The following is a 25,363-nucleotide window of genomic DNA, read 5'->3' as shown; positions in this document are numbered from 1 at the left end:
AAATACACTGAAATCATCACTTGAGCTAGAAATATATTATTGAATTGTACTTAGTTATGTCCATTAATATGAGTATATAAATGTGATTTCTAAAATCCATATATTATCAGATGCATTTTTTTCGAAAAATAAGTCTTTTAATTTCTTGATAATAAGTATTAAGTTGACTATTTAGGCTAATGGGTGATGGCTCATAAGTGAATACTACTCGTTAAGTTGTAGGGTATTCAATTTTTAACACATTTTTTTTTTCATATATTCTTAAATCAACTATTTGTATATGCAATCATCTCATCTCATTTAATTTAATAAGGAATCCATTTATTGATTTTTATTTGTCTATCACGTAATTTATTAAGACTGTATTAATCTCATATTGTATTGTTTTGAAACAAAATTCTATGCAAAACAAAATTCTCTTCTTAATAAAACATGGAATAATTAATTAACAAATTATGTGTTAAGTGGACCATCTAGACTCATTAAAGAGATGGGTAAAAAATGGTTGTATTTAATATTTTTGCACCATAGGACATTGACTTTCCAATCCATATTAGCGTTTTGTCATTTTCAATTCTTAAATAGTTTATTTGTGGTTTAAATAATTTCATTACTAGAATCCAATATGACTTGAAGACAAAATCACTGCTGATACTGGACATGAATGGGAAGTTATTTATTGAATTTCATTTAGTTATTTGTATTCATATAAGTTTATAAATGTAATTTATTTTTGATTTCACACTCCTATTGTGTATTGATACTATTGCACATAACAACCCCATGTTTGAACCATTCATGATTTCTAATTGGTTTGAGATTACTAAGATTATTTTAATGTTGAATCAAGTTAATATGGCAATTTACAAAAGAATGAATGTAGTTGAAGACCTTGTAATAAAAAACTTCCAAATTTAATGAAATATGTGTTAATTGAATAAAATTTAAATTATAAATTTTTATATAGTTTATAGAAAAATCATTATATATTTTAGTTTGTGTCATAGGAGTAACAATGGATGATAGCTTTTTAAAGTCAAGAAAACAATAGAAGACCACTGCCTCAAAGCTCTGCCAATTTACTTAACCATGAACCCCTATGAACCATAGTCTCAACAGTGATGCCTAAGCCCAATACACCTACTCTACATTTTTTCTTTCATTTTCCCTTTTTTTGTTGTCATGGTGGTTGTTAGGTCCCTATAATACTAGTGTATTCCATTATTATTATTGTCATTGTAACCCCTTATTGTTATTGTTGTGCCCATGTTGTCCTCATATTGTTAATATTGTGCCCCATATAAGCCAGCTATTGTTATTTTTGTGACCTTACATTATTATTGTTATGTCAACTTCGATTATATTGTGACCCCTTAGACTGCTATATATAGAGAGGTCTTGTCATTTGTATCATCCAATAATGTTTCATTTGTGTAATGAAAAGGAGGTTGACCCCTCGAAGAGGCTGATTTTGAAGTCATTGATCTATTTTTTCTTTTATTTTTTGAGCTGGTTACATAACATTTGGTACTAGAGGTTTGGGTTCTAGGGTTTCGTTGATCCAAACAGACCATCATGGAATTTTCGCTATAACTTTTTTTCTACGAAGTTTCATATGCTGAAATTAAAACCCACTTGAGCCAAAATATTGGTGAACCTTGGGTATGAGTTTTATATCTCGTCACTATATTTTCGGAGATATGATCCAAGGAATTTAGGGTTTTTACACGCGCCTGAATTATTTCTCAAACAGGTGACCTAGGGAAATCAACATAAATTTCTCTATGAGCATCAGATTGTAATTTCACAAAAAAGTATAGAAAGAAGATAGACTGTAGTTTCCTTATATCATTTCCAATTTAGAAAGTCGAAACAATGACACATGACACTTCGTACAAGTTCACTCCATTGAATAAGTGTATAATCATGTCATCGTGGGTGATTTGGAATAACTCTTTCATGGAGAACCCAATATTCATCAAACTTGTGTGGTTGGAAATAGGACTTAGAGAGCTACCTCAGGACAAAATTTCAAACCTTGGTGATCCGCAATTACAGAGATAAAATATATTGAATATCAAGCTCCTACAAAGCAGAAAATAGGTGTGTAGTTTTTTTAAAATTTTACATAAGTTTTATTTGAAAAAATAGTTTGAAGGAATTCAAAGGGCATAGTGAAGGATGATTATCATTAATTGATGCCTCAAAGAAAGAAAATGGACACAAATAGTAAGAAAACTGAAAGTTCTATCATGACTCATGAAGAAGAGGAAGAAATGCAACATGATATATAAACATTACAAGACCAAGAGCAACAAATTTCACTCTCACAAAAATTAACATAAGCTAATATGGATGGTTTAAAGAAAGGCATGGAAGCTAAGATGAAAGGCATGGAAGCTTGGATGAATGGTGTGGAATCTATGATGGATGGTGTGGAAGCTAAGATGGATGGTTTGGAAGTACACATTGAAGATTTGAAGAAAGACATGGAAGGTTTGAAAGGAGGTTGGGCAAGGTTGCTACAAGAAATGCTTCCTAATGGCGAAAAGGTAGTAGATGAAACTCATACTGAGAACAAAAGAAATGTTAATCATGGTTTCATAGACCCTAATGTTGGCTTGAAGATCCACCATGTTCGAAAGATCGATATGAGGAAGTTTGATGGCAAGGATCCAGTAACATGGATACTACAAATGGAGTAATATTTCAATATCCATAATGTGAAAAACACACAAAAGGTACGCATTGTGACTTTATATTTGGAACCCAATCAGTTTGTATGGAATCGATGGCTTTGATATCGTAAACAAATTTTCACTTCGGAAATTTTTACTGAAGAAATGATATCACATTATGAGGATACAAAAAGCAACACATTTTTTAGCCAATTTCTAAATATCAAACAAAAATGTTCAATGGTGGAGCACATTGAGGACATCCAAAAATTGAATATAAGGGTAAAATATATTCCATAGGAGCATAGGGTTGATGTGTTCATATGGAATTCAACGAATAGCTTCCAACATGAGGTTAGCCTTTGGGAACTTAATTCATTGGAGAAGGCATTCACGTTGGCAAGAAAACTTGAAAGAAAAATTATGGCAACACGGAAGCCTACCAATCACAACTATAAATATGGCAGTGTTGATGCCCCTAGTCTTTCACAATAGACAAGTTTGACACCACAATAATTAGGACAAAAAAGAGAAAAAGGGATTCCTTATAGTTGTGATTGAAAATACACTAAAGGTCATAAGTGCGTTGAGAAGAGATTATTTTACATATATTGTGAAGAGGAAGAAGAAAACAAAAAGGAAACATCAAAAGAAGAGGAAACACACCAGGAACAAACACTAGAGAAATAAGAAATAAATCTAACCATACCTTGTAATTCATTGGCTGGAATTATCACACCTCAAACTATCAAGATAGAAGGACATATCAAGAAGAAACGGGTAATAGTGTTGATTGATTCGGGTAGTACCCATAATTTCCTTCATTGGAAGATAGCGAAGGAATTCAATTACTTACTACATCCAACACCAAAGTGTCAAGTGATGGTTGCAAATGGAGGAACCATAAATTTCTCTGGAAAGTGCCATAATATCAAGCTATCCATGGGAGAATATGTGTTGAATAGTCCAATTATTTTTATTCCAATGGGTAGTTCTGATGTTGTACTAGGAGTCCAATGGCTACAATATTTGTGTACAATAGCTTTTAATTTTCAAGAACTTTCCTTGAATTTTTTTCAGAAGGAAAGAAATTTTAATTAATGGGTATCATATTGAAACCAAGTAAAGGGAATCAGCTCTAACGACATGATAAAGCTTCTAAAGAAAGAACAATGTGGTGTAATTACACAATTATGTTCACTAGAAGTTCCGACATCAAAATCATATAATTCTCCAGATCTCCAAAAAACCTTGGACAATCATTCCAAGGTATTTTAGACTCCCAAAGGCCTCACACCTATTCATGATCATGATCATGCTATTCATTTGATTCCAGGAAATGTTCCTCCGATCATCAAGCCTTACAAATATACCTATGCCCAAAAGAGTGAATTTGAATGTATGGTTGCAAAAATGCTAGAGGCTAGTATAATTCAACCTTGTCAAAGTTCTCTCTCTGATACAGTAGTACTAGTGCACAAAAAGGATGGACCATGGAACATGTGTTTTATTTATAGGGAGTTCAAGAAGCTCACTATTAAATATAAATTTCCCATTCTTGTCATTGATGAATTATTAGGTGAATTGCATGGAGCAATTTACTTAAGCAAGTTGGACCTTCATCAGGATATGATCAAATCAGAATGAAGACTGAAGGCATTCTAAAAACAACATTTATAACTCATGAGGGTCATTATGATTTTTTTGTCATGCCTTTTGGGCTTACCAATGCACCTTCTACATTTCAAGGTTTGATGAATTCCATTTTCAAACCCTTCCTTAGAATATTTTTGTTATTTTTTTTGATGATATACTAATACACAACAAACCTTGGAAGGATCATGTTCAACATGTTGATAGAGTGCTCAAAATTTTGGAGGAGAAACAATTATATGCAAAAACCTCGAAATGTTTCTTTGGAGTACAAGAGGTGGAATATTTGGGTCATATTGTATCTCATGAAGGTGTTAAGGTAGACCCTAGAAAAATTAAATCCATTAAGGAATGGAAAATCCCCAAATCCATAAAGAATCTATGAGGATTTCTTGGGTTGACAGGGTATTACTACAAGTTTGTTAAAAATTATGGGAGAATAGAAAGACTTCTAAAAAAATTACTGAATAAATATGCATTTTCTTGGACTCTAGAAGCAACAAAAGCCTTTGAACATCTTAACAACAAAATTTGCCAAGCACCGGTCTTAGCTATGCCAAACTTCAAAAAAACCTTTATTGTGTAATGTGATGCCTCAGGAAATAGAATTGGTGTTGTTTCAATGCAAGAAGAAAGACCCATTGCTTTTGAAAGTCTTCCAATAGAAGGAAAGTATTTACACAAATCTATTTATGAGAAGGAAATGTTGTCAATACTACATGCACTTAAGAAATGGTGATCTTACATAATGGTATGACACTTCAAGGTAAAAATGGATCATGATAGTCTTAAATACATTTTAGAAAAAGGATTATCTTTAGAAGAGCAACAAAAATGTATCACAAAGATGTTGGGTTATGACATTGAAACCATCTACAAAAAAGGGAAGAAAAATGTTGCTGCAAATGCGCTCTCAAGAAAGGATGAGGATGTGGAAGCATTTGATTCTGCCATTTCTATTATCCAACCAGATTAAATAAACAAAGCAAGAAATGAATGGGAGAATGACGAAGAAGTGTGGGAACTCATTCAAAATATGTAACAAGATCCCAATACATTTGATACATTTAGCTAGAAAAATGATTTTTTATGGTACAAAGATTGCTTATTCCTCTATAAGAATTCCCAACTCAAGCAAAATATTCTTCTCAAATTGCACACTTTTCCCTTAGGAGGGCATTCTAGACTTAAAAAAAACTTACCATAGGGTTAAGAAGGAATTTTTTTGGGATGGCCTTAAATCTGATATTCAAAAGTTTGTGACAGAATGTTTGGTTTTGCAACAAAAAAAGTTGAGACAATTAATACCCTAGGTCCATTATAACATTTATCCATTCCAAGTCAACTGTGGGAGGAGGTTTTAATGGATTTTATCAGAGGTTTACCCAAGTCCAAAGGAAAGAGTGTCATCATGGTGGTAGTTGACAGAGTTACCAAGTATGCACACTTTTGTGCATTATCTCAGGCATTTAAAGCTAGTACAGTTTCTCCTGCATTTATGGAAACAATTCAAAAGCTACATGGAAACCCAAAGATTATTGTAAGTGACAAAGATCCTATTTTCACTGGAAATTTTTGGATAATTTTCTTTTTCTTGTATTAGTACTCAGTTAGCTCATAACTCATCTTATCATCCTCAATTTGATGGGAAAACTTGGATAGTGAACAAATGTTTGGAATGATATCTTCGTTGCTTTGTATTTGATAAAAAAACATAATGGGTCAATTGTTTCCTATGGCTAAATGGTGGTATAACACTTCCTTCCATACTTCAGAAAAAATGATCGCATTTATGGCACTTTATGGATATCATCCACTGTCCATCACATCATATTTAAGAGAAAATTTTAAGGTTCAAACAATGGAAGATCACTTCGAGCATCAACAAAAAGTTCTCCAATTCTTAAAGGATAACTTGACTTTGGCACAAAATATAATGGAAGAACAGGAAGATCAACATCGCTGTAAAAGAAGTTTTGATGTAGGTGACTAGCTATTTCTATGACTACAACCATACAAACAAATGTTCCTCAAGAAAGCTAAGAAGGATAATAAATTATCACCAAAGTATTATGGTCCATACAAGGTGTTGCAAAAGATTGGTACTATGGCATATAAATTGAAACTTCCTGCATCTTCATGAGTGGACCCAGTTTTCTATGTTTCATGCCTAAAGAATGTTATAGGTGACAAGCTCATAGTTCAAACAATATTACAATAACTTGATGAGGAAGAAAAAATCATATTGGAACCTGAAGAAGTCATTGAAAGAAGAACTTGACAATATGAAATTGATCAATTTTAGAGTATCTCATCAAGTGGAAGAACTTACCCACTAAAGATTCCATAAAGGAGGATGAGCATTTTATACACAATCATCGAGAACTACTCAAGTGTTGAGGACAACACTTTTTCTGAAGGAGGGTCATATTAGGTCCATATAATACTAGTGAATTCCCTTATTATTATTGTCATTGTAGCCCCTTATTTTTATTTTTGTGTCCATGTTGTCCCCATATTGTTATTATTGTGCCCCATAGAAGCCCACTATTTTTATTTTTGTGCCCCATAGAAGCCCTTACATTATTATTTTTATGTCGGCTCTAATTATATTGTGATCCCTTTGATTCCTATATATAGAAAGGATGTATTGTTATTTGTATCATCCAATAACTATTCATTTGTGTAATGTAATGGAGGTTGCCCCCTCGAAGAGGTGGATTTTGAAGTTTTTGATCCATCTTTTCTTCTGTTTTGTGAGTTGTTTGAATAACAATGGTTACTTTCTTGCACTCTAATATACTAGTTTTAATCAATATGAAAAACTAGTGCAAGTGCTTCAGGTTCAAATGTGTTTGGTGGTGCTTCCCTTGTTTGTTTTCCAACTTCCATTGTTATTGGATTTAGTTTTCTAATAGGATATTCTACTCAGATACTAAGAGTTATGGGTCTCAATACCATGTCTCATGCTTTGGTTCCTACTACATGTTTTTGCAATGATCTTAAGAGTAAGATGATTCACTGATGTCTCCTAAATCCAATTTTCCATTAATTTATTTTACCAATGACTTTTTCCAAAATGGGACCATATAACTTGGCTAAAACATGTCTATTCACTTATAAATAGAGGGAATATATTTATCCCCACTTTTAAAGGTGGAAAAGGATTTGCATCCAATGCGTAGGGAAACCTTGTGTGACTACTTGACAATCTTCAATATTAATTATATTGAAAATAATGTTTTAAATCAATAAATTAAAATTTAATATATGTTTATATGTTTTATTTTCAAATAATCATTTAAATTATATATGTTGATAGGCATGTTTATTTTGCAATATGGATTTTTAATTTTATAATTATATTATTAATAATTAATAGGTGGATTGCATTGATTTAATTTCACTAAATATTTATGGTATATTTTTAGTAGTAGTCAACGTTGGACATTTATTTCAGAGGTAGTTATAAATTAAGTTCAAACAAAATGTTTATAAAATATTTTTACTATAAAACGGGGTATGCGTTTCTTTGACATGTCCTATTGATAAGCCATGGAATTCTCCCATGATATTGTAACAAATCTTATTTACACCTTAAGAATATTCAACATATTTTATCATATTTTTTCCTTTAATGTATATATGTTATATTGTTAATGTTAATAATAATAATAATAATAATAATAATAATAATAATAATAATAATAATAATAATAATAATAATAAAAGTTATAATTTAGTTAATTTTTTTTATTTTCTAAATATTGGTAATGTGAGATGGATCATGACCTAAATGTGTTGATATGTATTATCAATTGGTTCCTATCATGTTTTATGTCTCATTGTGAATATACTTAAGATAAATTGAAAAAATTGTATTCATATCCCTAATTTTACAATCCTATGGTTTCTCTATATTCATCAAACTCTTCAGGACTGCTTCAGTTCCACTCAAGCATTGGTTTATAGCCTTTAACCGAGTTTATGTCTCTATATTCCTTCTAACCCACTCTTTCGCTGCCTCCACTTCTATCTTCGCCACCAAAGTTTTGACGTGCCATGCAGTCTCTAAAGTTTTATGATACATAGTCGTACACATTCTGGATTTGTTGGTACCAATAATCAAGTCCACTTCTTCCTCAATTTTGTTATTTAGGACATCCCTTCATTGGCTTCAAACCTCATTCTCACAAACTTCAACAATTTCCTTTCCGTTCTGCAGTAATGTAGCATGGTAATTATCATCATTATCCATCATTGTCGCCTCCATGCATGACCGCTTACTCAAACCAGTGTCCAGTGCATCAGCTCTGGGTTTGCTTCTTGGCATACCTTCCACACTTTGAACCTTTCCCAGTACACTATCTAAAATCTTAGGTGCCATCATTGCTACAACTATCACAAGCTCAATATTTCACCACCTTTTTATGTTCTACCTCATGTCTAAAATTCCTATTATGAAACCCTAATTTAAAGGTGATATCACTAACTTTCCTTGCCTTACTGACTTTTTATCACTTTCCCTCACCATTTTCAGTATCTCTGATCTTCTAGTGATGTTTTTATTCATTTGTGTGTGCTTGTGGGAACTCCCTCGATCATTTTCCCTTCCTAGCAGTTTGTAAAGACTAATAATCATTTTTAGCCCGGTCCTATACGTTGTAACTTTTTATGTCATACCTTCCCACTCCTCTTGGCCCTCTCCCTTATTAATGAGTCGATCTACATGACAAACTATTATGGAGTAGATCCATACCTCTCCATCTTCTACCTTCATTTTGTCCATACACTAAATACATGTATCCATTATCACATCCTGATTAAAAAAAAAAATTCCTCACATTATGAGAGTTTATTCATTTGCATGCACACGTGGGTCTCCATCTTGATTCGGGCCCACCTCCAATTTATCTTTCCACCCTGGTGATGTGGAGTTATCTCTCTTTGCCAACTAATGACAATATTCCTTTATCTTACCTTTCGATAGTTCCTTCCATGCCCCGTCCACCAGTGTAGGTACACTCCCTACACCTTCATTTTCCAACCTATCTACCAACGCATTCACTAATCTTTGAATAAGGGTGAAGTCCACCATTTTTAGAAACTATAGATGGTACTCTATGTGTTGAATTAATTGAGCCACACGCTAATTTTGTGTTACTTTACCTATATGTGCAAAAAATTAAAGTCTATGTACTTCTTGGATACTTAATAATGAGTCTCCTTCGACCATGGAATTTACACTTCCTTCCCTGACCAACAACTCTAGCCCGTGCTCCAGGGCCTAGAATTATGCTACATTATTTGAGGCATGGCCCAAGCTTATGAAATATACTCTGCGTATTTGGCCCTACCCATCTCGTATGACTCCTACAGTCCTTGCTTTACCAACATTCCCTTCCTTCGCCTCATCAAAATTCAACTTAAGGAAACCTTGAGGGGGAGCCAACTAGTCACGAATCCCAGCTAGATATGGTGCTCTCTTGGTTGATGCCCTTGCACACTCAAGTCTTCTAGATTGAAGTACTTTAAAATTATTTCTTCCTCGGGGGATGATCGTTCCTATGAAGGTTGAGTTCCTCTTCTAATTATTATTTATTATAGTTCATGCCTTATTTCTTCCACTAGGCTGTCAAGAGGGATATTATTATCACAAAATATTCATCTATTGCACCCATTCCACACTACCCAAATAATGAAAGTATATACCAAATTGTAGGTGACGCTCACTGCCTCATTTTTTGTATAATGCAGTCTCCATATCCATATCGTTTCTTATATATTATATTAGTCTAAACATGAAAGTCATTCAGCCCCATAACACCTCCATATAGATGCAGATGTTCGAAAGATGATTAAGATCCTCCTTTGCACATTTCCAGAGGAAGCACCATGAGGCTCCAATATATCCTCTCTTAAGTAGATTTTCCCAGGTTAAAACCTTTTTGTGTAAGATTAGCCACATGAAAATTTTTATTTTTGGCCAATATGCGAACATCCATAATTTTCTCCTTGATGGGTTGTTTATACTAGTGCATCCGTCACTAAGATATATTTTCGCTTCCCTAAAATTGAGATCCCCTTCTTCCTTTTCCCCCATCTTAGATGGGCTTCGTGCTAATTAAATAATAATTTTCTTTTACTTAGTTCCTTTGTTAAACGTTGAACTACCTAGTCATTCTTGGTTGGTTGATAAAAAATGCTAAGGCTCCATCATCTCCATTTGTTATTTTCTAGTCCTTGTTCCCAGAACTGGTGTTATTCTCAGTAACCTCGATTTTCCATCATTAACTAGATGGGGCCCTATTCCTTCTTGTTTAACTTAGATTTTCGTTGCCACACATTATTCCAGAACACAACTTCCCTTCCTTTTCTAATCTCCCAGAAACATATTTGTTGTATTATCTCTTTATTATTCCAGGCTATGTTCCAAATTTCCAACCCATGAATAGAGCTCAATAAGCAGACTAGGCCATTTGTGTGGAAATTAGGTGCATGCTTTGATTTCCACATCCTTGTCCATTGTGTTGACCCCCCCTTTAACCATATCCACCATAATTTTTCTTCACTTGCTTTATTAATTATCTCTCTATCCTGAAGACCAAGAACATTATCATCTTTTGGTTTACAAATTGTATTCTAGGCCACTAGCACCCATTCTCTCTTGTCCTCTTCCCTTGGCCAAAGAAAGTTCCTTTGGATTTCCTTGATATTTTGCACCATTCCTTTAGGATTTGGGAGGATAGATAACATGTAAACTGAAATTTCTTGTAGCACCACCTTGGTTCATACATGATGACCAGCTAGGTTCAGATCCATGACAGTCCATCTCTTTATCCTATCCTTAAGGCTTTAGATAGCCTTTTCCAAGTTAGATTTCTTCCAAGATTGAAACATTAGAGGGACCCCAAGATATTTGGTTGGGAGTGAATTTTTTTGAAAGCCTAAGATAATAGTTAAATTTCTCTAGATAGAAATGTGAGTGTTAAAGAAACAAATCATGGACTTGGAATCATTTATCTCCATACCGAAGGTTAATGCAAAAGTTTCCAAGATAAGGCTAAAATATAGATCCTCCTTTATGGTGGGAATACCATGCAACATGGTATCATAAACAAATTGTTGATGTTTTCTAGCCTGACCTTCTTCATGTAATTGAAGGCCTCTTATGTCAAATTTTCTATTAGCAACAGATATTTCTCACCTCAGGCCTTCCACATTATGAAGAAAAGAAAGGTTGCACAGGTTCCACTTGTAAAATTCCCCTAGACAGGAAGAAAAGTTTTATCAAATCCCTATTTAACATAATTGAGAAATTGGGTGATGAAACAAGGGCCCTAATCTAACTAATCCATTAATTTTCAAAGTGAAACACCCCTAGCACTACCTCCATATAGTCCCAATTGATCTTATTGTAAGTATTCGATAAATATCTTTGTATAATCATCCCTTAATTTTTATAACTCTTCATATAGTGGGAAATCTCATGCGAATGTATCACATTATCTAGGATATGCCTTCCCTCCACAAACCGAGTCTGTTCTTTTGAGATCAAAAATGGAAGAACCATTTTCATGTTATTGGTTGCTACTTTGGATATGATCTTGTATAACACATTATAGAGGGTTATTATCCTAAATCACTATAGAGTACTTTCCCTATATTCCTTTAGTATACGGGTGATAAAGGTTGAATTTAGAGCCTTCAATATGGTTGCAGATTTTTTCAAAATACACGACTACCTCATATATATTGGTTTTAACTATTTCCGAGAATGCTTTAAATAACTAAATAATAAAGCCATATGTTCGATGGGATTTAACATTTGAAATATTAGTTACTTCTTGGGCCACATCCTCCATGTAGACAAGCTTATTTAAATTCTTATGATGTTCTTCCATGATCAAATTTGGGATGATCTTTACTATCCTCTTGATAACCTTAGTCCTATCCAACTAGGGCTCCTTCACAATTTTTGTTAAATGTTGAACCAAGACTTTTTAAATATCTTGATTCACTTCATAGGTATTCCCCCATCATCCTTAATCCCAATGATTCGATTGGAGTTATAATGTTCAATTATTGATCGATGAAAAAAATTGTGTTCTTCTCATCCTCCCTGAGCGATAACACCCATGATTTTTGTTTCCATAGAATATCATCTTGTCTACATATATCCTCCCAAAGATTCAGAATATTTGTCTCCCCTCTTCTTATTTCCTCTGAATACCCTTCTATCATCAATTTCCTTTGTAATGCCTCCATATTCAGTTCCAAGTCCCTTTTTTCTTGGAAGATATTACCAAATTCCATCGTATCCAACTGCTTTAGTTTAAATTTTATATATCTTAACCTTGCCTGCAATATGTACATCTTCGATCCTTTGATTAAGATCAGATCTCCCCACAAGTATCTGATATTTTCCATGAAGGTGGGATGCTCTAGAAAAAATGCCTCAAATCTCAACAGTCTATTTTTAGGGGTGCCTAACATCATGATCATTAATGTCACCATCCAATGATCTGATCCTCCATAGGGCAGGATATTTTCTTCCATATCTAGCCCTCTCAATAGAAATCCTCCAAAACTAAAATGTTTTCTAACCTTAACGCAACTTTATGCTTCCCTTTGTGCTTATTACTCTAGGTGAAACTACCATTGGTTATTTCCATGTTAATTATATTAGTGTCATCAGTGACTTTTAAAAGAATCAGAGTCTCTATCTATGTGTCTTTGGATACCCTTTTTCTTTGATAGGGAGGTTATCATATTGAGGTGCCATTTTCTATTTCTAAGCTCTTTCAGATCTTGAAGGAAACTAAACTTATCCCTAACCTTTAAGACCTATAGACATTAGAAAACATGAGTGACCTCAGGACCCCTATAACTTACATTTTCAGTGATAAATAGGATCTCGTGGCTTCCACATCAATTATATTTAGGGCCTGGGGGTTCAACCAGGTCACCAATCCACCTCTAGAACCTCATTCTCCGAACTCCATAACCTTAATGCGCCAACCTAATTTCCTACTTACCTCCTTGATCGTTTCCATAGAACACTTTGCTTCTTGCAAGAAAACAATGTCCCACTATTCCATTTTAATATTATTCTTAACACGAGTTTATTTCCTGAGGCTACTTATGCCTCTTACAGTACATGTTAAAACTTTCATGATTAAATACATATATTGGGTTATGATCTTAGCACTCTCATATTACCTAAGTTGATCAACATGGCTCCCAGCTCTTAAAGGGCTAAGTTGTTGGAATTTGTTCCTCTTTTCGAGTGGATGTGTCATGGTGCTAATATTATCTGAGACCATTACACCTTACATCCCATATATACAATGTTTGTTTGTGGGTTATTTTGGCCTCTTAATTTAGGTTATTCTCACATCAGATAAAGATATTGGTTCCTATCCATTTGGTCTCTTGGGATTACCTCTACTCCCTATTTTTTTGTCTTGCTCCACCACAATTTGAAGGTTGATTCCTTCTCTTTCTACTATTTCCTACAAATATGGTTCCTTTGTACACACCTCGCTTGGCGTCATCTCAAAATATCCTTCAAAGTATTTTGAAATATCTTTTATATCCAAGTTCTTCCGAGGATCTTCTATTTGTTGAAAAATTTCCTCTTCTTTACCTACTAAATGTTCCTCATTGTTTGTCTTATTTTGTCTTGCGATTTTTTAGGTTCTATTCTGACAGGATTTCAAAACTATTAATCTTTACCTTTATACCTCCTTGATTTCTCTATTTTTATCTTTGTTTTTCCCATCCGCTTATGTCCGGTCTCAGAAAACCATCAACATCCATTCATTCTAGTTCTTTCTCTTGCTCCTTAGATCTGTTCAGAGGGAACTCTTAGATCAGATGACCATGTTTATGACAACATCTACACCTTAAGGGGATTTTATCATAACCAATAGCTTGTAACCATTTTTCATCCGAGAATTCCAGTTTTATTGCTTAGGTAGGGCACCAGAAACATCCATTTCCACACAATTGTTTTCATACGATGTGTATGTTCGATATAATGTTACCTATGATATCTTAATAAAATTTCCTAACATACCTCCTATGAGATTTAGGGTCGAACACATCTAGTAATGAAGAGGTAATGAATACAACTATTGATGGTGTTAGAACTACCAACAAAGGGGATCTCCCCAGTATGAAGTCCCAAGTAGACCTCACACCATTTCGTGTAGGAGTCACATCCAGTACGATGACCCAATTTCCATGATCTTAAAGATTTTCCTTAGCTCTTGTTGTTCAACACATGAGAGTGTCATGCTTGTAACTTCAATAAAGTGTTGTGAGTATGCCTGGTGAGTGCTTAATGTAACTATATCTCTTAGCACTCTTACTATCAGGGGGGTGGGGAAGTGAGCCTCTTGATGAGATGAAATAGTCCCAACCCAGGAATAAATACACGTGACAACAACAAGGGTCTGTGTAGCATCCAATGGAACAGTCCACAGTGGATGCGGTAGTCGTGAAAACGAAATCTCAAGGGAAAAAATGTACACAGTTCAGCAGGATAGTCTACATGGGGGTGATGGTAAATAACACCAAGAAATACACAAAGATGGTATGTCTAATGTCCAACAGAGTAGTCAACATGGACGAGATAATAGTGATAAACAATACAACACATCTTCAATAATATGAGTACTAAAATAACTGAAGTAGTAACTGAAGTAGTTCAACTATCTTAGTATAGGTTAAGAAAAAATGCATTGCAAACATTTAAAGAATAGTATTACAAACAAATACAAAACATGCATGAAAATGTGTTGGCCTGAGATAGGATTTTGAATTAAGAAAACGATCTAAGAAGCATTTGTACACCATACATCACTAGTCCGAGTAGTGGGACGTTGGAGCCACTGCTCACTCCTCAAAGAACAGATTACAGACTCTCAAGTCTATGTAGGATGAGCCAAGGTGAAAAATCCTTTGCTTATACAATGAGGTTGTATATATAGCCAACGGGGTATAACTAACCCTTATGACTCTTCAACTTCCCTCACGAGTATTTGACATACTATGAATTTTTGACTTTACATGACTCTTATATTTCATATGTTGGTCTCTTATACTTCCACTTTACATTACATTGATTACAACAAGTATGGCCCATAGTCATGATGTGGCTAAGATAACTCATGACACAACTTGACATGACACTACTAACATGTACTAGCTGACTGTGGTGTCTATGTCAAGCTCATGTGCTACTGAGTGATGATATTCTCTTGGTGTAACATGTCTTCACCTCAGCATGGTGTTCGATGGTCTTGGTATTTTCTTAATGGTGCATGTGCATGTGTCCCTTTTTCTCACTTGCTTGATGTGCTTCATGTGTTTGTTCAATGATCGAAATCTGGATTAGGGGAAAAAAAAAATTCTCAAAAATCAGAGTGCTCAAAATCACTCAAAACATGAACGATCACGTCCACCTGAGCGATATGATCCCAACAGAACTTGTTTCACTCAAAACAGATCTCGTATGAGAAAGATACAACCTTCTATTTATTTTTTTAAATAGGCAAACTTTGGGTACACATTGAGTGGGATCCTGTATAGGCATTTGTACAGCCCAGTCAGCAAAAATAATACTCCAAGGAATATTCCTTGGCATATTCGTAGAATATAAACACAGGTGGCTCAATAGGTTCATGACAAGTGTCACATCAAATTGGTCAAAGAAATTTAGGTGGACCAACAAGAGGCTGACACGTGGCAAGTCTGAAGGCTACCATGTGCCCTCTCAAAATTCGGGTAAAAAATTTTATTGGCAAGCTCGAGAATGGAACTCGAGACCTCACCCACACAATCGCCATGCCTTACTGCTACACCACAATGTATGTCTTAAAACACATGGGGCGCACTACGTATTTATGGTTTAAGCACATGGAGTTTGTGGGAAGAGAGGGCCAGCCTAGTGGGCCATCCCCCTCCCCATATGGCCATAACACATAACCAAGAGCCAGCGCCAGTGCTAAATGTGAATTAGAAATAATTAAATCATGTTTATCCAATAGTTATGCGGGATTAACTTGGCAAAGGTTTTGGCAACTTCGCTAAATATAGAATTGCGCCAATTTTGGGGGGTTAACTGGAGTTTCTCTAGTTTTGGTGGAGTTCTCCTAGGGAAAACTGAAGAGGCCATAACTTTGGCATATTTTGACCAATTTTTCTCAGAAAGAGTCATTTATAGATTATTTGGATTGTCTTAACACAATGGAACATGTTGCAGAGACAGAAAGGCACTTATGTACGTGATTTTTCTATGTTGAATTTTAAGGAAGCCTAGGGCCACCAGGAGAGGAGGTCAAGCCTAGATCAGCTGAAGTTCAATTGCAGAGCTTGTAAAGTCATTTTTACAGTTGTTAGATCTTCCCAATCCAATGGAGCAGGTTGCAAAGCCATTGGAGCACTATGGATGCATGTAATCAGAGAACTGACCATTAATCGAAAGAGGGCCTAGCCATTAAAGCAGGTCCAAGGAGATGTGGCCCAGGAGGGGTGAACTCATTTATCAACTTTGTGTTATGATTTTTCTCTGTTTTACTTCTCCGCATTTTACTTTTTGTATATGTGTTTTGAAAACAACTAATTAATATCGTAAAATGCTCATAAAAGACACTCGATACTTGTCACATAATCGTTCATATTTTGAGACGATCCTAAACACATTTTTTTAAAATAATGATGAGGGAACTTACATAGAATTAACAAGTTTTTCCAACATTTCAGATTAAGTTGGTATTAGAGCACTATTACCTCATTTTAGCCCTGGTATAGTTTTCCAAGGTTAGCTAGAAAATTAGCTATTGGTTTTGTATTTATGCAAGGATAATTTAACTGTGTGCAAGTTTATGTGTGTAAGCTTTGTGAAACTTTGTGAAGATTTTTTATGCATTACAAGTGTGATGGAAACTTCAAGAAGTGATGTTTCTAATCCATCTTCCTTAGCAAGACTCTTTGATTTATAGATGTTGCAAGAGCTTATCATCATGAGAGATATGGTGCAAGAGATGAATGAAGATAGGAAGAAGTACACTATACTTCAAGAGGAATTGATGGCCATGAAGGAGGAGAAGCAAGAGCTTCTTGAGAATATGCATGAGATTGAGATTCAACTCCGTGATGCCAAGGAAACCCTAGCCTAGTATGTGCATGAAAATGAGGTATGAAATTCAAGCTTATCTTCAAATTCCTCTCAAAATGAATGTTTTGGTACTTTTGAAAGACTCAATAGAGGAATAGGGTCCAAATTATTGATGAATATGGGTTATTAAGGTAAAGGGTTAGGAAAACATGCACAAGGCATAGTCGATCCCATTGTTATTGAAGCAAGGCCTAGGTATTTGGGCCTTGGTTATGGACAAACTGATGGAGAATGCTCCAAAGCAAAGGACGCACACAAAGGTGTTCCAAGAAGGAATTTAATTACATGTTCATTACCCCAAGCTTGTAAAGTTTGTGTTCATGAGGAATGCAAAAGTTTTATACCCACTTTGCAAGAATATGCTCATAAGAATGCAACTAGCGGAAATGGAAAACACGAGGATGTTGAAATCTCTAAGGTAATTGAAACAATTGTTGGTATTCCGAAGAGAGCCATTACCTCACAAATTCTCCTCTTCAAGAAGGCAGCAAAGGTGGATGTGCAAGGTATAAATCTTCCTTTAATCAAGTTTCTTTTGGTTATGATAAACTGGTAAATCTTCACATAGTATTTGGAGAAAATTTACATGTTCCTTTTGTGGTTTGAATAACCATACTATTCCGAGGTGTTGGAAGAGGATAACCATATGTAGGAAACTGAAGAAAAAAGAAGACAAAAGGCCAAAGGTCCATTGGTTAATGGAAACCATGTTGAAAAGAAGATGCAATTATTTTTCACCCACTTCCATAAGTAGGGCCATCTTGTAGACAAGTGTTGGAATTTGCATCCAACAAGTCATCCACGACATTTGAAAAAGGTGGAGAGAGATTTTGGCAAGAATGGAAAAGAGGATTCCATAATTGATGCGGGTCAGGATGATACACATGATGAAGTGTTGTAGCTAAAAGAAGCGCCATTGAAATGGTTTGGAAATAGATGGTTAGATTTCTTAACCAATTAAGGCCTTGCATTTCTTTTGATAATTGATGCAAATCTTGCCTTATTGATGCATGTCCTTGTTATTTGGATGCATTTCCTTTCTCCTGAATGTATGTTGCATATTGAATGAAGCAAGATGTTGGATAAGTAGATTTACGTTGACTCACTTAGATGCAACTAAGATGGAAATTTGCAACTATAAGTTATCATGCATGTTGCATTCTTGAACTTGAATGTTTACGCCAGGAAGGTGTTTGAAAGTGGAGTATGTTGATTCACCTTATTGCAACAAACTTAGTCATTTAAGCTCTTTAAGTACTCATACATAATAATGAGATTCTTGTACTTGTGATAGAGTTGAGAATTGTTATACATGCATGAGAGCTTGTGTGTGTGAATAGTGGAATTTTTAATAGTTTCATTGTGCTTGAACATGCATGAGTGATTGACTTGTGTTGGTTGATTGATTTGTTAACATGTTTGTTTTCAACTTGAGAACGTTGATCATTTGCACATGCATGAGTCTCGGTGGTCCATTGATTGTTACATGTATGTTATATCAACTTGGAAGAGTTGATTTTATTTCGAGAGATGAAAGGGAGGTGTGACAAATTGTTTCCTAAGAATGTGGAATTCTTGTTGTAAATCATCATCAAGTTGTTGTACATTCTTTTTCCTAATTTGAAAGTCAGTGTCTTTGAAGAAGCATCTTTTGTCAATTTGTGTTTAGTCGATGGTTTATACACCAAGATGTAAGAGTAAATGGCGATGTTGATGTGACATTTGTTGCTTTGAAAAAGAAAAAGGAAGAGGTCATCAAGTTAAATTCTTGCATGAGTGTTTTTTAGGGTTAATGGTTTTTCTTGTGACAAGATGTCGCAAGATTTTGGAAGGTCCACGCTTGAGCAAGAGGCTCATGATTAGCCTTCATTATTAAATCATGACATGAGTAGCATGTTAATACTGGAGGATGATGGAATCAAGAAGCAAAAGTGGACAAAAATGCAAAAAAAAAATTGCAGCCATTGTAGACCATTTTATGTGTTGACACCAAGAAGTGAAATAAATGGCAAATGCATTCTTCCAGATGTGAAATTTGGAACCATGGAGGTAAAATAATGGTCATTTATTTTCTTGGTATTACATATATTGGAACTCATTGTTGTAGTTCACTCATATGGGCTTAACTTGGAAGAGTAGTTTCTAAGGAGAAGCTTGCATCGAATCCATGTGTTGTAAATGAGAACATGATTCTTAGTACGAAGACCATTAGTCAGCTTTCCAAGCACCAAGGGATCACTTTGTTACAATAGGGTGTTTAATTAGAAAGAAGCTGGCAAGTGTTGGATTGGGTTAGCAGCAAAAGGAGAACATTGGTTGAAGTGCCAAGCCATTTGCAAGGCAAGGCATGTTAGTGAACCCAAGTGGTTGTCATGGATATTTTGCAAGTAGAATCAATTGATAGAAATTGGGAAGGAGAGGAGTATTCTACAGTCATCATATACCCAAATTTTGTGGGTCCAAAAGCCTGTGAGTGTGAAGGAATGATCAGAATCTAGATTAGGGGTAAAAATTAGCTCAAAAATAAAAGTGCTCAGAATTGCTCAAAAATTGAATGACCAGGTCTCGACGATACGATCCCAATGCAACTCCTTTTACTCAAAACGGAGCTCGTATAAGAAATATAGAGCCTTCTGTTCATATTTTCAAACAGGGAAATTTTGGGTACACGCTCACTCGGATGCTCACTAGGCATCTGTAGAGTCGAGTCAGCAAAATGAATGTTCTAGGGAATATTCCTTAGAATATTATAAGAATATTCCCATAGGTGGCTCAATTGCATTGTGACAAGTGTACTCATCAGATTGGTCAAAGGAATTTAGGTGGACCAATGAGAGCATGACACGTGGCAAGCCTGAAGGCTGCTTAGTGCCCTCTCAAAGGTTGGATAAAAAATTTTATTAGCAGGACAAAGAATTAAACTTGAGACCTCGCCCACACAAACACCATGCCTTACCGCTACACCATAATGTATGTCTTAACAAATATGGGGTGCAATACATATTTAAAGTTTAAGCACGTGGATTTTAGGGGAAGAGAGGGCCAGCCCCCTCCCAATATGACCATAGCACATAACTTAGAGCCAATGCCAACGCTAAATGTGGATTAGTGATAATTAAATCATGTTTATCAAATAATTAAGCGGGATTAACTTGGTGGCGGTTTTGGAAAGTCTTCTAAATCTGAAATTATGCCAAGTTTGGTGGGGTTAACTATAGTTTCTCTAGATTTGGTGGAGTTTTCCTAGGGAAAACTAAAGAGGCCATAACTTAGGCATCTTTTGACCAATTTTGGCTCATACAGAGTCATTCCTAGATGATTTGGATTCTATAAACACAAAGGAATAGGTTGGAAAGGAAGAAAGGAACTTTTTTACGTGATTTTTCTACGTTGAAGTTTAAGGAAGCTTAGGGTCACCAGGAGAGGCGGTCAAGCCTAGATCAGTTGAAGTCCAATTGCAGAGCTTGGAAAGTCATTTTTGGGTCTTCCCAGTCTTATGAATCCAATGGATCATGTTGTGAAGCCATTGGAGCAATGTAGGTTCATATAATTAGATAATTAACCATTAATCCAAAGAGGGCCTAGCCATTGAAGCAAGTCTAAGGAGATGTAGCCCAGGAGGGGTGAACTCCTTTATCATATTTGTGTTATGAGTTTGCTTTTTTCTTACTTATATGAATTTTACTTGTTGCATATTTGTTTTTAAATAGGTAATTAATCTCATAAAATGCTCATAAAAAGCACTCAATACAAGTCACATAATCCTTCACATTTTGGGTAATTTGAGATGATCCTAAACACATTTTCTTGATACTGATGAGGGAGATTTTATAGCATTAACAATTTTTCCCAACATTTCAGATCATTTGACCATGAGAAAGTCTTCTAGCATGTGCCTGTTTTCCATCTCGTTCGTCACCACACCATGTTTCATCGATATACCTGTTCCTGCAATCACTCATGATGAGATGACATCAAATCCAAAAAATATCCTTGTCTATAATGATGCATTGTTTTCCATTTCTATGTAGGTGACTCGGAGAGGGACAAGGAACTGAGACTGTGGGAGCACGGCACAGGCTCGGATGTGAGGCTCTGGAGCAATGTTAGGAAAAACTGTGCAGATGTCACTCGAACACACATTTTCACAATTTAAGACAACATTAAGAAATGTGGGGAAAAACCCAGCTCAGAGGCAGAATTGCACAATTTTCCAATGGAGCACTGGGCATGTCATCGGGTTGGGATCTACACAATTTCTCTAGGGGAAGACAGTGCGGGAAACATGAGGCGCCCGTAGAAAAGTCTGTGCATCTTTCTAGAGGAACATAAAGTTGGGTAATGAGAGTTGCTAGTAGAAACTACACAATCCTAAGAGAAAATCCCTGCGTGGATAGTTCTGCGTAGTTTCTAAGCTAGTTGTAGAGCGGGGAAGAAGGACTGGACATGTCATCTCTGCACAATCCATGAGTTAGTTGCAGAGTAGGGAAGAAAGGTTGGATAGGACAACTCTACATAATTCTTGAGTTGGTTGCATACCAAGGAAGAGGGGCTGGTAGGGCAAGGAAGCTCTCTGTAATTCCTGAGCTGGTTGCAGAGCGGGCAAAAAGGTCTAGCAAGGCAGGACAACTTTGTGCAATTTGTATGTTGTTTACAAAGTGGCAAGGAAGGGACATACATGAAAAATCTACGCAATTTTAGAGATCAGTACTTCCCTGGGTCACAATGCAAGTCATTTCTTCCAGTTGACCAGTGGGAAGCTTGATGGGAGGTCTTTAGGGAAGCATAGACTAGATTGACTTCTCAGACATCTCCTACACAATTCTAGTAGTCAATCAATGAGCACATCTCTAGAATTGCACAGAGTAGTTGATCCAAAATGGATCTTAAACCCTCTAAAAATGTAAGTCTTTATATATATTAAACTATTGGAAAATAGAGATCACAAAGGAAAACACTAAGGAATGGCGGAAAACAAAGTGAAACGAAGAGTAAAGTCTCGTTGCATAGGAGCCATCGGATCAGACAGATCAACGACGTAGATTAAATCGGGATATCACATTGGGAGAGGCCAACGGAGTATATCAGAGGCGACCCTAAGGGAAATGTGACTACGATTGACAACTTAACGTGGACCGTTGATCGATCGTGCAGACCAATGGCTGAGATTACAGATATCGCATCGCAAATTCCTAAAGGGAGGGCTTAACACAGGTGAAAGGCTTTTAGCAAACCTGAAGGAGTTATGAATTAAACAACGAAGGATTTAAGTTCCGTGGTAAACAGTAATTCGAGCAAGCTATAGGCAATAAGTGGTATTGGAAGGGCTTCACTTGATTCCATCCACTGGCCGACACGTAGCATGGCACATAAGAGAGAAAACCACTCATTTAGGTGGTTTTTCCCCGTGCAAGTGGGCCGCCCAAAATGGCCATCACCCGTTGGATTAGCTATCATGGATCAAACAGTCAAGAAGGAACGAGTTGGTTGGATGATCGGGTTAGATGCAAATCGTCGGATTAAAGGTAGATCAACGGTGTGGAATACAAAGGGATTATGACCCGTAGTGAATGTGACTTGTGATTGTGATCAAGGTAGACCCGAAAGGATTATAGTGAAGAATTTATATTGTTTGAAGTCCAGATTTGAATTTTAGTTGGATTTCCACTATTTCAGTGTATTTCCATGTATTCCTTGTGTAAATGGAAAAGTGTGTTCTCAGGGATAGGATATTCACCCATGCTTGGTCCTTCCATTTGTAAACAGGTAGCCTAAATGTCTTAAGCATTTTTGCAATGATTGTTTAAACTCTCAGCAGAGAGATGAAGGGACAGTGCCGGGAGCCAAATAGCCCAAGAAGTTGATTGAATCGATAGCACCAATAAGCTTAAAAGTCATTCAATGGTAGCACTAAGAGAGGAGGTCAGAGACAAAGGGGAGATAAAGAATCAGAGAAAATGCACAACTACAAACAGTTGATGAGGGGAACTAAGAGGGAGAGTCTCTGCACTCTTTAGACTCGAGGTTTTCGAGTGAAATCCCTTTGTCATATCACCATTTGTTGTGTTATGGATCTGGTTGAGCTCACACCTGTAAACTCTGTTCTTGAGGACATAATATAGCGGTCGACACTGAAAACTAGACTAGGAGATGTAACGAGGAAAACTGGTGAACTCCTTAATTATTTGTTGCATTGATGTGTTGAATTGTTATGTTTTCCAATTGTTAAATGTCTATATTATTCACAATTTTTTTATCCATTGCACTAAATAATCTAGGAATTCCTACACAAAGTCCGTAATACCTTTTGTTTCTTGATTTAGTATCCATTTTGGATCAAGTGGTATCAGACTAGGAGAAGGAGAACTTGTTGAAGCTAATACAGAGATTGGAAGAATCTATTCTTAGAGGAGAATGGCAGAAGAAGCTCCATTGGGATCATAATCTCAATTTATAGAATGTTTTAAGACACTCCAAGCCATGGTGGAAGAGATGTATCTGGATTTTAAGAAGGGTTGAAGTGAAAACACTGCAACACCCAAACCAGACAAAGGAGCAGAGGAACCTTTTCTAGTTGCCCCTCCAGAAGGCAAAGGAAAAGAAGGAATGAATCCTCCACCATCTCCTCCATCATCATCCTCATCATCATCATCTTCTATCTCTTCTAAGAAGAAGAAGAAAACTTCCTTAATCAAATTAGATGTGAAGTTTGATTTTCCAATTCATGATGGAGAACTTAATGCAGAAAATATAGATAATTGGATAAGACAAATTGATGTATATTGCAGGGTACAGAACGTTGATTCAGAAAGGAAGAAGATTCAGCTGGTTAGCCTTCTACTTAGAGGGACTGCACTAGTATGGTGGGAAGGCAAGACACAAGCTGATCTACAAAAACATGGTAAAATAATTTCTACTTGGAATGAATTTGTTTAAGCTATCAAAAATAAATTCTATCCTTTAGCTTACATGCAGCAAGCAATGATGCATTGGCAAACTCTTCGCCAGTTGAAGGGTGAAATTGTACAGAGTTATACTCAGAAATTTAGAAAGATAGCTTTAACTCTAGGTATATCATTAGATTCACCTAACTCTTTATTGAAGTATATAGGTGGTCTTTGTTAGCTCTGCTACATGCTTCAACATTTGGAGGACAAAATACTAGCTTGGCTGTGTGATTATGCTAGAAGGGAGCTCACAGTAGTCTGTTTCCTTCTTCCCCTTCATTTTCTTTATACTCTCTTGACTCCCACTGTCCCTGTTTTCCTCCAAAATCCTTTATAAACCCATATCCCCTCAGGTCCCTGTGCGCAAAGCTTAAACCCATATAACCCTTGCTCACACCTCTATATGCCTCCATAAGCTTTCACCATAACCTGTCGTCATCGGTTGATCACAATCGTTGATCGCTCCACCCGAATCCAACAAAGTCCTGGTTAGCCCCTTTTCCTTAGTCCTCGGGCACTTAACCCATGAAATCGCGCCCATATAACCCTCCACCACATTCGAAACAATCAATTTTCTATGCCCTGATGTGATGGTCCCACGCCGCACATAACCCGCTTGCTTATCCCCAGCCATCCGATCGCTTACCACGAGATCCAGCGGTGTTCGCACCTCCCGATCGCTCGAGCTGCCCACTTGTTAACCTGCGGGGAAAGTGGTTTCCCCCCCGTCGCATTCTTCATGTGTCACGCGTTCAATGGTATCGCGTGCCCGTTGTACATTTACTGCCCATCCCCATAAGCGGTGCATGGAATACCGTCCACCACCAACACTGTCGTTCCCGCGTGTTATCTCCCACGCTATTCTTTTGCCCGATAGCTGTCGAATCTGCTCGACCATG

This window comes from Pinus tabuliformis, chromosome 2_1, assembly GCF_031772625.1.
Source record: "Pinus tabuliformis cultivar Carrire ecotype Pingquan chromosome 2_1, CPIR1, whole genome shotgun sequence".
In the NCBI taxonomy this organism is placed as follows: domain Eukaryota; kingdom Viridiplantae; phylum Streptophyta; class Pinopsida; order Pinales; family Pinaceae; genus Pinus; species Pinus tabuliformis.
This window is presented reverse-complemented; position numbering follows the sequence as displayed.